Raw genomic sequence first — 9221 nt, 5'->3', positions numbered from 1 at the left:
AGGGGCGACGTCTAGAGAGTGGTGCAGCAGGACTGGCCCTCTCTGGGAAGAGCATCAATACAAAGAATATTCACTTTGGAAACGTTAGTATTATTTGGTAGTGACATTTCTGGATGTAAAGTTGTGGTGAGCCCCAGGACTGGGTTCAGTCTTTTCTCAATGACTATAACAAAGAATTTAGTCTGCTGCCACAGAAGGTAGCGTCTAACCAGGGAAACTAATGTTGAGCAGACAAGGACTTCCATGGACCAAGGCTTCCTGGATACGCCCAGCCCCTAGAAGCTGAGAGCACAGCTTTTTGTTTGTGGATTCCTGGTTTAATGGTGGGTGTGAGTGTATTTCTCTGGGCCTGAGATTATGTGAGACAGAATATGTGTGTGTGTGTGTGTGTGTGTGTGAGACCAGCATGGAGTTTTAGAAAAATTATTCCCCACGGAGGTATGAGTTCCCTCCAGAGTTGAGCGCTCTGTTGCTCGCTATTTTTTAGACAGCAGCATGAGGAGCTGGACAACCTTTATTTAAACAGTTGTTGTTTCTCCTGACCCCAGGTTAGCCTTAGAAAAGTTCTTCCTCCACAATTATTTTAGAGTTACCAAGAGAAAATTCCAGGCATATCTAGGCCATCCTTAAAAAAAAAAAAAAAAAAAGAGCCCCCCTTTGTGGTATTACATTCAGATAGGAGACTAAATGTGACCTCATTTAACTATTAGGTCTGTCAAAAAGGAGTGTCATGCCCACCACTGTTATTTTGAGTGGGTTCCTGCAAAAATTAAGTTTTTATGTGTTCTAGTAGGCAATGTACAATCTTTAGTCTGAAGCACAAATTGTAGCCCTGTGTTAGTTATCTAGTACTATATAACTAATTGCTCTCAAAAACTTAAGAGGCTTAAGAGAGTAAACACTTATTATCTCAAAATTTCTGTCCAGAAGTGGCTTAGCTGGGGATTCTGTGTCAGCAGCTCTCACAGGCTGCAGTTCAAAGCTTGGCCAGAGCTCAGTCCTCCCAAGGCTCGGGTGGGGGAGGATCTCTGACCAAGCTTACTGCTGTGGCTGTTGGAGGCCTGAGAAGATCCACTTCCCAGCTCACTTGCGTGGGCCTCTCATCAGGACTGCCTGACAAAGGCAGTTGGCTTCTCGGAGCAAGCAATCCAAGGGAGCTTCTAAGACAGAAGGGCAAACATCTTATGACCTGATCTCAGGAATGACACCCATTGCTTCTGCTGTACTCTGTTCATGAGACGTGAGTTATTAGGTCCTGTCAAAGTGGCTAAAATGAGCAACACAAGAAACAACAAGTGTTGGCAAGGTTGTGGAGAAATAGGAACCCTTGTGCACTGTGGAGGGAATGCAAACTGGTGCAGCCACTGAGGAAAACAGTATGGAACTTCCTCAAAGTTTAAAAATAGAACTTCTCTACCATCCAGTAATCTTGTTACTGGGTATTTACCCCCAAATTACAGAAACACTAATTCAAAGGGATCCGTGTACCCCTATATTATTGTAGCATGATTTAAAATAGCCAAATTATGGAAGCAGCTCAAGTGTCTGCTGATTGATGAATGGATAAGGAAGGTGTGGTGTATATACACAACGGACTATTACTGAGCCATAAAAAAAGAATGAAATCTTGCCATTTGCAACAACACGGATGGAGCTAAGTCAGTCAGAGAAAGACAAATACCATATGATCTCACTCATGAAGCAAATCAAATGAGCAAAGGAAAGAGAGAGAGAGAGTGCATGAAAGATAAACCAAGAAACAGATTCTTAACTATAGAGAACTGATGGTTACCAAAGAGAGGGTAGATGGAGGCATGTGTTAAATAGGTAGTGGGGATTAAGGAGGGCACTTGTGATCAGCACGGGAAACATATGGACTGTCGAATCCCTACATTGTACACCTGAAACTAATACAACACTATATGTTAACTATACTGGAATTAAAAAAAAAAAAAAGAAAAAAGATATGGGCTACTAGGTTCAGTCTACATTCAAGGAGAGGAATTGCACAAGGGCTGACTACAGGAAGGATCATTGGGAACTGTCTTAGAGGCCACCTACCACCGGCCCAATGCAGAAACCTTCCTGTCTGTGGATATTCTTGATCACTAAATACAAATAGACATTTAGGTTCCCTCCATTCAATAGTTGGTGCGGTCAAAATAATGCTGTTGGTAATTCTAAAGCAGAGCTAAGCAGAGCTTGTCTTTTCCTAAGCAGAACAAAAGTAAACAATGGGAGGTACATGTGAGAAGAAATCTGCTTCAGAGAACACTAAAGACAACTGAGCGGGTTCCGTTATGTCAGCATTTATCAAGGCCTATGTGTAGGGGATGCTCTGCTGTGCGTGAAGTTGTCTTTTGGTCTCCACGCACACAAAAAGTGCATTGTCTATTTAGGAAGGTAAGACAGAAAAAAAAAAAAAGAAGACTAAGAAAATGGAATAATAGTATGATTTTACATTAATATGAAGCACGTAAGTTGGTATAAAGACATCACATGGGAACAGGGTCAGGAAACTTTCTATAAGAGTAAAAGCCACATTGGATATACCTTAGGCTTGCAGGTCACATGTGGTCTCCGTTTCTCCTCTTCCTTCTCCTCCTCTTCTTTCTCTTCACCTTCTTCTTTTTGTATAACCTTCTAAAAACGTGAAAAGTGTTCTTAGCTTGTTGGTCAAACAAGCACAGCCCAGCTTTGGCTTATAGACTGTAGGGTGCCAAGACTTTTCCATATCTCTCTTCTTTAATCACTTGTGAACGATCTTTATCTCCCAATCCATCTTCAACAGATATTTTTACAGGAGCCAATAAAAATTCATTACTAGGAAAAACCCCCCAAAGGAATCGTGATGCTTGATTTTATATAGTTGGAGGTTATTTTTGTATATTAACGTTCAATTTGGTGAACTTTCCATAAAGCAGATTGCTCTCCATAATGTGGGTGGGCCTTGTGCCATCAGTTGAAGGCCTGGCAGGAACAAAGGTTGGCCTCTCCGAACAAGAGGGAATTCTCCAGCAGACTACCATGAACTAAGCGGCACCATCAGCTCTCCTGGGTGTGGAGCCTGCCGGCCTACGCTACAGGTTTAGACTTGCCAAACTCCATAATCGCCTGAGCCAGCTCCTTATAATAAATCTCTTTCTATATGTATGTACATGTCCTGTTGGCTCTGTTTCATTGGAGAACTGTGACTCATACAGGCACATAAAACTCAAATCCCCATTTTTTATTATTAGATTCAAAGGCATACATTTTCTTGGTCACTTTGTTATAAAAGTTTCTAAGTGCTTCCTCTTAATTTCTATACTTATCTCACTGTAGACCAGTTGTAGGTTATGTTGTGCTACTTTCCTGCAGACCACTCTCTAGCTGGAATTGCTCCAGGAAGTTGGATAGGCAGGAAAATCCCCATGTGTTGTTTGGCCAGAGAAGCTGAGCTTGAGCCATGCCCTGCAGCAAAGGGTGCAGGCACTCCTACGGGAGCACCCTGTCACTCCAGGTTCATCCTAGGAAGAGCATATGTGCATCTTTGTGTGTGGGGATGGTGTGGGAGAGGTTAGGGCACAACTGAGATGGGGGAATCAGGTCAAGCAGTAAGCTTCCTTTTCATTAGAAAAAGAGGGATTACAGCTTAGCCCCATAGGCAATGAGGGATCACTATAGATTTTTCAGTAAGGTCATTATTGACATGACAAAAAAAAAAGTGTTGTTTTAGGACTATTAATCTGGGGAAATGGAAGGAGAAAGTTACCGTGTTGTTGGGATGAGCATTCTTGGGCAGTGGATGAGTGGGTAGTGAGAGGTGATATTGGAAATACAGAGAGAGGCCAAATTATGAAGTTAAGGAGTCATGGAAAGATTTTTAAATAGGGGCAATCTTTACCAATTAAGATTAATGAAGAAAATTTTGGATTAATCCAGGCATAATGGGATAACGAGGGCCTGGATTGCAATGGCAGCCAGGGCTCTATTCATGTTGCTCAGCCCAAGATTTGCTTAATACACAATTCAATGGCTCCGGATGGTGGCAAATGAATACATCGTCAGACCTGGAAAACAGTGTCTGGTCTCGGATCAGACTGCGTGTGAATAACAAGGTGCACGTACACGTATGAACTATACACGTAATAGTGTCGGGGGCTGATGCTGTTTGTTTCTAGTATTGGAAAAGGCACCTTGGATAATCCTCTTCTGGGGTTTACATCTATTTTGCAAATGTCATTGATAACCAGACTTCGTTTCTTTGATTAGCAGACTGTCTCCTAAATTAGTTAGAACATATAGGCTTTAAGATATGAGCAAGATGGTACTGTTTAGTTCTAATCTAGAAATTTGAATTCATGTGCAGACGTTTGAAATACAAGATGATGACTGACTTACAGTAATATAATTTAGAAAATTTGTCCCATTACTTGTGCTTGGAAAACCAGCCCCTTACTTTTCATAAAATCATTAAAAAGGGTTTCTAAGGCTCTCTTTTCCATACGGTTGGGAGTGATCAGACCTATACTCCAGCCTGTGAGGTACGTGTCACTCGAGAGCAGAATCGCTCAGACAAGGCCAACCCAATTCCTCCGTCTCGGTTGGACTGGTGGGAGATGTCATTCTCTACTGTCTCCCGGAGGGGAAATAGTCTGACCTCTTTCTCCCCCTCTGAGTCGAAGGATGGCTGGGCTGATGGATTAAGGCCACCTTTATCCGTGCACACGCTAGGTGAGTTCATGTTCTCAGCAGAACAGCCAATTTATTTGGAACAGTCGTTCTCCAAACGTGGTCTCCAGATCGGAATCATCAGCCTCACTGGGGAACTTGGTAGAAATGCAGATTCCCTCCCCCCCCACCTGACCAGCTCTATCAGAAACTCTGGGGGTGCAAGGCCGCAATCTGCGTTGTAACAAGCCTTCCTGGTTACTTTCACGCATGCTCAAGTTTGTGAATCAGTGGGTTACAAGGAAAACCTCATTCCGAGTTTAACTGTTGAACCCAGAGCTTCAGTCTTAAACCAGATCAATAGATCTCTGAGTTTGTTTTGGCAAGAAATTGAACAATCGAATCATCATCAAGGAGCCAATCACGGTGTGGAAGAGAGACTCTGAAGGGGTGACTAGGTACGGAAATGAGGGAGTCGGCTCCCTGGGAATTCCTGCTCAAAGCTGGGGGTGTTTCTGCACGCCTTACGGGGATCCTCTGCACCTTGAAAAAGGATGCAGGTTTGCTAAGTGGTAATGCATTAACTTACCAGCGGCACCACCTGTGGCTCCCCAGGCTCCCAGCCCTCGGCCTGAGCCGTCAGCTCTGCCCAGCGAAGGAAGCCAAGCCGAGCGCTGCCGTAAGGGGAGGCACACGGGACACCCCACATCCCTCGTTTCAGCTTGCTAGGGACGCTCCTGTGCCTTAGTTCCTTTGGGAGCAAGCTATTAAAAATGAGATATTCGCTAAATTCAAGGGCAGGACTAAAAAATACCTTTTTCTCCAGCAAATGGTATTGAGACAGATTTTCCCAGGATCTAAGCTATTCTTTGGCCGCAAATGTACCTTTGGAAGGGTTTCCCTGCACAGGAAGCAAACCAGCTGGGTGTGCTTCACACAACAGACAGATTTGACCACGTTTGAAAATCATACTTTTGTAAACCAAATAACATTTTAAATTCAGCAGGGAAATTGCCACTTAAAAGGAATTTCCTGGCAGCTCTTTTGCCAAGAATATAATCATCTCATTATTTATTTCTTATGAAAAAGAAATCTCTGTATTGCAATAAAAGCTCAGAATTTTCAAGGAGGTGGAAAACTCTTGTTATTAGTGCTTTCTTTCTTTCTCTCTCTCTCTCTCTCTTTCTTTCTTTTTCTTTCTTTTCTTTCTTTTTTCTTTTTGGGTTGACAAAGCCTTAAGCAAAAGAAAAATTCCTGTTTCCAATTTTTGTTGAAAATCTTTCTAAAATGCTTAAAATTGACTTTTTAAAATTAGTGGGCAGTGACTATAAATCAAAACTTCCCTGCTGGTTAAAGACTGTGTAGCCCATTTCTATCAGCTAGACAGTGAGAGACGTGGCTTCTGTGCTGACCATGAAAGGATACACTGAGAGTTATTTATCAGAATAAAACTTCTAGCTTTATTTCTTTTTACTTAAATGTTTGGTAGAGAAGAGCATCGGTTTACTCAGACACTTTTGGGGGTTGGGCCCTGGTTGACGTTTGTACCAGGCACACCTACTGAGAGTGTGTCTATGTTTGGAAAAACTAATATTTAGGAAATGATCCTGAGTTAAGATCTCTCTGGGTTTGACATGCAATCACATTCTCGCTGGAAAAAAATAAAAATCGTTGTTTAAGCCTGTGGTCTCTGTTTTAACATTTTGTTGTTGTTGAGATTAAAATCAAATTAACCAATTCGAGATTAAATGAGAAACGGCTCACAAACAGGCCTGCTCAACCCGGTGACTTGGGGGCAGCCCCCTCTGCAGGTGAGCAGGACAGGACGGAAAGCCACGATGAGACTTCGCTCACTAACCTACACTGGGATTAATTTAAATTCAGCCAAGTTCATGCAGTTACTATGATTATTATTAATCCCTGACTCTTGGTGCCACTGGCGATACAAAGATAAATAAGAGATGGTCCCAGCCCTCAGAGAGCTCACAGCCGAGGGTGGAAAAGCTGCTGTATTTGGGGGGACAGGGTGTGATTTGAGAGGGGCGGGTCCAGTTAAGAGAAGAATAATCTGGAATCTTTAAGGTGGTGGACCATGTGGGTGCCCCTGGGGACCACTATGGAATGCCGATCCCTTTTACTTCATCACAGAAACTAGAATCTCAAGCACAAAGTATGACTATTTAAATCTATAGATGAGCTGAAAAACCACAACTGTGAACTCCCAAGCCCCCCAAAATAACACCAAGTTGTGGAGCTAAGCAGGATGGACCGTTCCTCCATTTCCCCGTTATTATTAATATACTGCTCGCTACCTCATTTTGTCATCTGCTAGCACTTGTCACCAGACAAGCAATAGCAGGTGCCACAAGTTGAAGGAAAAGGAAGACTTGAGAAAATTCCTTCCATTAGCTTAGCTTAAAGCTGCTCTTTGGGAAATGATGGGCTCTCGATTTCTAGAGCAGCCCGGAGAGCCCGGGGGTTCTGTTGAGAGGGTATAGGAGCGGCTGAGGTAGAGGAGGGATGGGCCTCGTGTCCAGAAGGATTTATTGTCATCCCAGTCCCAGTCAGGAAGGCCCTCCAGAAAGTCCTCCACTGCTCCTTGGGGCGGGGAAAGGACAGACGTTCCTAAATGGTAAGGACGTGCCTCACTCAACGTTGCACCTTCCTTTGTACTAATATTGTCCCAGAAAGTCGCTGTTTAATAAGGTAACTGTGGAATGGCACCACGAGCTGGAATTTGGAACACGCGTCCCTATTAAAACAATGTTGTACTGGTTGTCAGGTTTTAAGGAGATAGTGTTAGATCAATAATAAAAAGATACAAATGGGTTAAATGCATGTTATGGACCGATCTTGGAGGCCATCCTATTTGCGACATTATTTATGCAGAGTGGTGCTTTCTTAAATTTTTGATTCAATTAGCAAATATTTATCTCTAGATGATCATGTACCAAGGACCTGCAGGGCAGGTTGGGCCTCAGTTTCCCCTTGAGTTAAATGGAGATAAAACAATTCTTGGGGTGCTTGGGTGGCTCAGTTGGTCAAGTGTCCGACCCTTGAACTCAGCTCTGGTCTTGATTTCAGGGTCTTGATCTCAGGGGCGTGAGATGGAGCCCTGTGTTGGGCTCTACTCTGGGCATAGAGCCTACTTGAAACAAACCAAAACAATTCTTATTTAACCTCATAGGTCTGTTATGGAGATGAAATGAATTATAATTTGTAAAAGTGCTTTGAAGAGTGCCTGCCTTATAAAAAACGCTTAAGAAATATTAGCTAGCTCTTAGTATGAGAGGTTTGCCCCACTGAGTAGAATATTCCTACAAAACCTTCCATAGGCTGTCATGCTGTAAAGCAAAGAAGCAATTACTATTAATTTACTATTGATTTTGAAATTGATACATTAATTTCAAATTGATTTTAGATTAATTTGTTAATTAATTTGAAAAATTTGGGGGTGTTCCCAGGCTCCAAAAATTCTTTCTCCCAGGCTTTTCTGATACCTTACGCCACATCTGGCTACTGGATGCACAAAATAAATAGAGATAAAGCCTAGATGCTCACAACAGACACGGGTCGAAGCTCTGGCAGCTGATGCGGAGATGCTGAGTGTGGCTTCTGGGGAAGAGCGTGGGGGGCCGCTCTCGCTGCCGGGGCGCCCTGCCTCTGTAACAGCCACCGCAAAACAAACCCCGGATGCTGTTTCTGCTTTTCATCTCTTTCTCCTAAAAGGGAAAATCGTCTTTGAATTTCTCCTGGTGAGCAAGCACAGGTACTCAGGTAGGCCTTTCATAACAGCCGAGCCACGTGGCATAAAGTTTTGAGACGCAGGTGATCCCTGGATTGTACACAGACACGGTCCCTTCCCCGGGTGGAAATTGAAACACATTCCTGTAACAGAGCATCTTGGTAGCCGAGGGCAGGCTGTATAATTAGAGTTTCTTGGTATTCTGGTCTTGAAGGGACCAGCTGTTCTCCGTAGTCGGGGCTGCACTGCCTGTGAGCAGTTGGTGTTTGTCTGTGTGGTTGGACTGGTGAGTGGACCCCTCTAGGTTTTCGCCCTGGGGCTGGGGGAGAGCAGAGCAGAGAAGGGGTAAAGGCCTGCTGGCCATCTCTGGAAACTCTACCCAGTGGCCGTGCCTCCTGGGAACTTGCAGCTCTCCCCTCTGCACATGGACGTGCGGCCAGGAAGGCCTGAGGCCCACACATGTGACGAGCCTGCTGTCAGAAGCTCTTAGCTTTGTCCATGCGAGGGACTCGCACGGCCTGCAGAAATCCCACTAAAGGCGAAGTTTGATAGTTTGATATAAAGACTTTTTGCCCTGACCTGGAAGAGGCAGGCAAAAGGAAACGTTTGACTTCTTGGATTTTCAAAATACGTCAAAGCCTTACGGCGAGCTCCTCCAGTTATGAGGTTCCAGGATGGTTTTGGACATCCCAAAGCAAACACACCAGTTTCTGAAGCTTGTCAGAGATTTGGGATGGAATTTTTACATGCTTCCTGCCACTGAGCCTTGCGTTGCTCAAATTAGTCCCAAGTGGATTGGAGGGTGAAAACACCACACTTTCAT

At 43.8% G+C, this 9221-nt stretch overlaps 1 long non-coding RNA gene across 1 annotated transcript; it reads right to left on the bottom strand.

The window, feature by feature from the left end:
- Positions 1–2553: 2553 nt before the first annotated feature.
- LOC118350519 (uncharacterized) lies at positions 2554–5385 on the bottom strand. Its single transcript, XR_004804464.2, has 2 exons — positions 5243–5385; positions 2554–2643 (listed from the first exon to the last, which is right to left on the bottom strand). It is a non-coding gene; the product is annotated as an uncharacterized LOC118350519 (long non-coding RNA).
- Between the last annotated feature and the right edge of the window lie 3836 nt (positions 5386–9221).

The sequence above is a fragment of the Canis lupus genome, chromosome 12 (genome assembly GCF_003254725.2).
Source record: "Canis lupus dingo isolate Sandy chromosome 12, ASM325472v2, whole genome shotgun sequence".
NCBI lineage: Eukaryota > Metazoa > Chordata > Mammalia > Carnivora > Canidae > Canis > Canis lupus.
The sequence above is the reverse complement of the archived record's forward strand: the minus strand, read 5'-3'. Positions and strand labels throughout refer to the sequence as shown.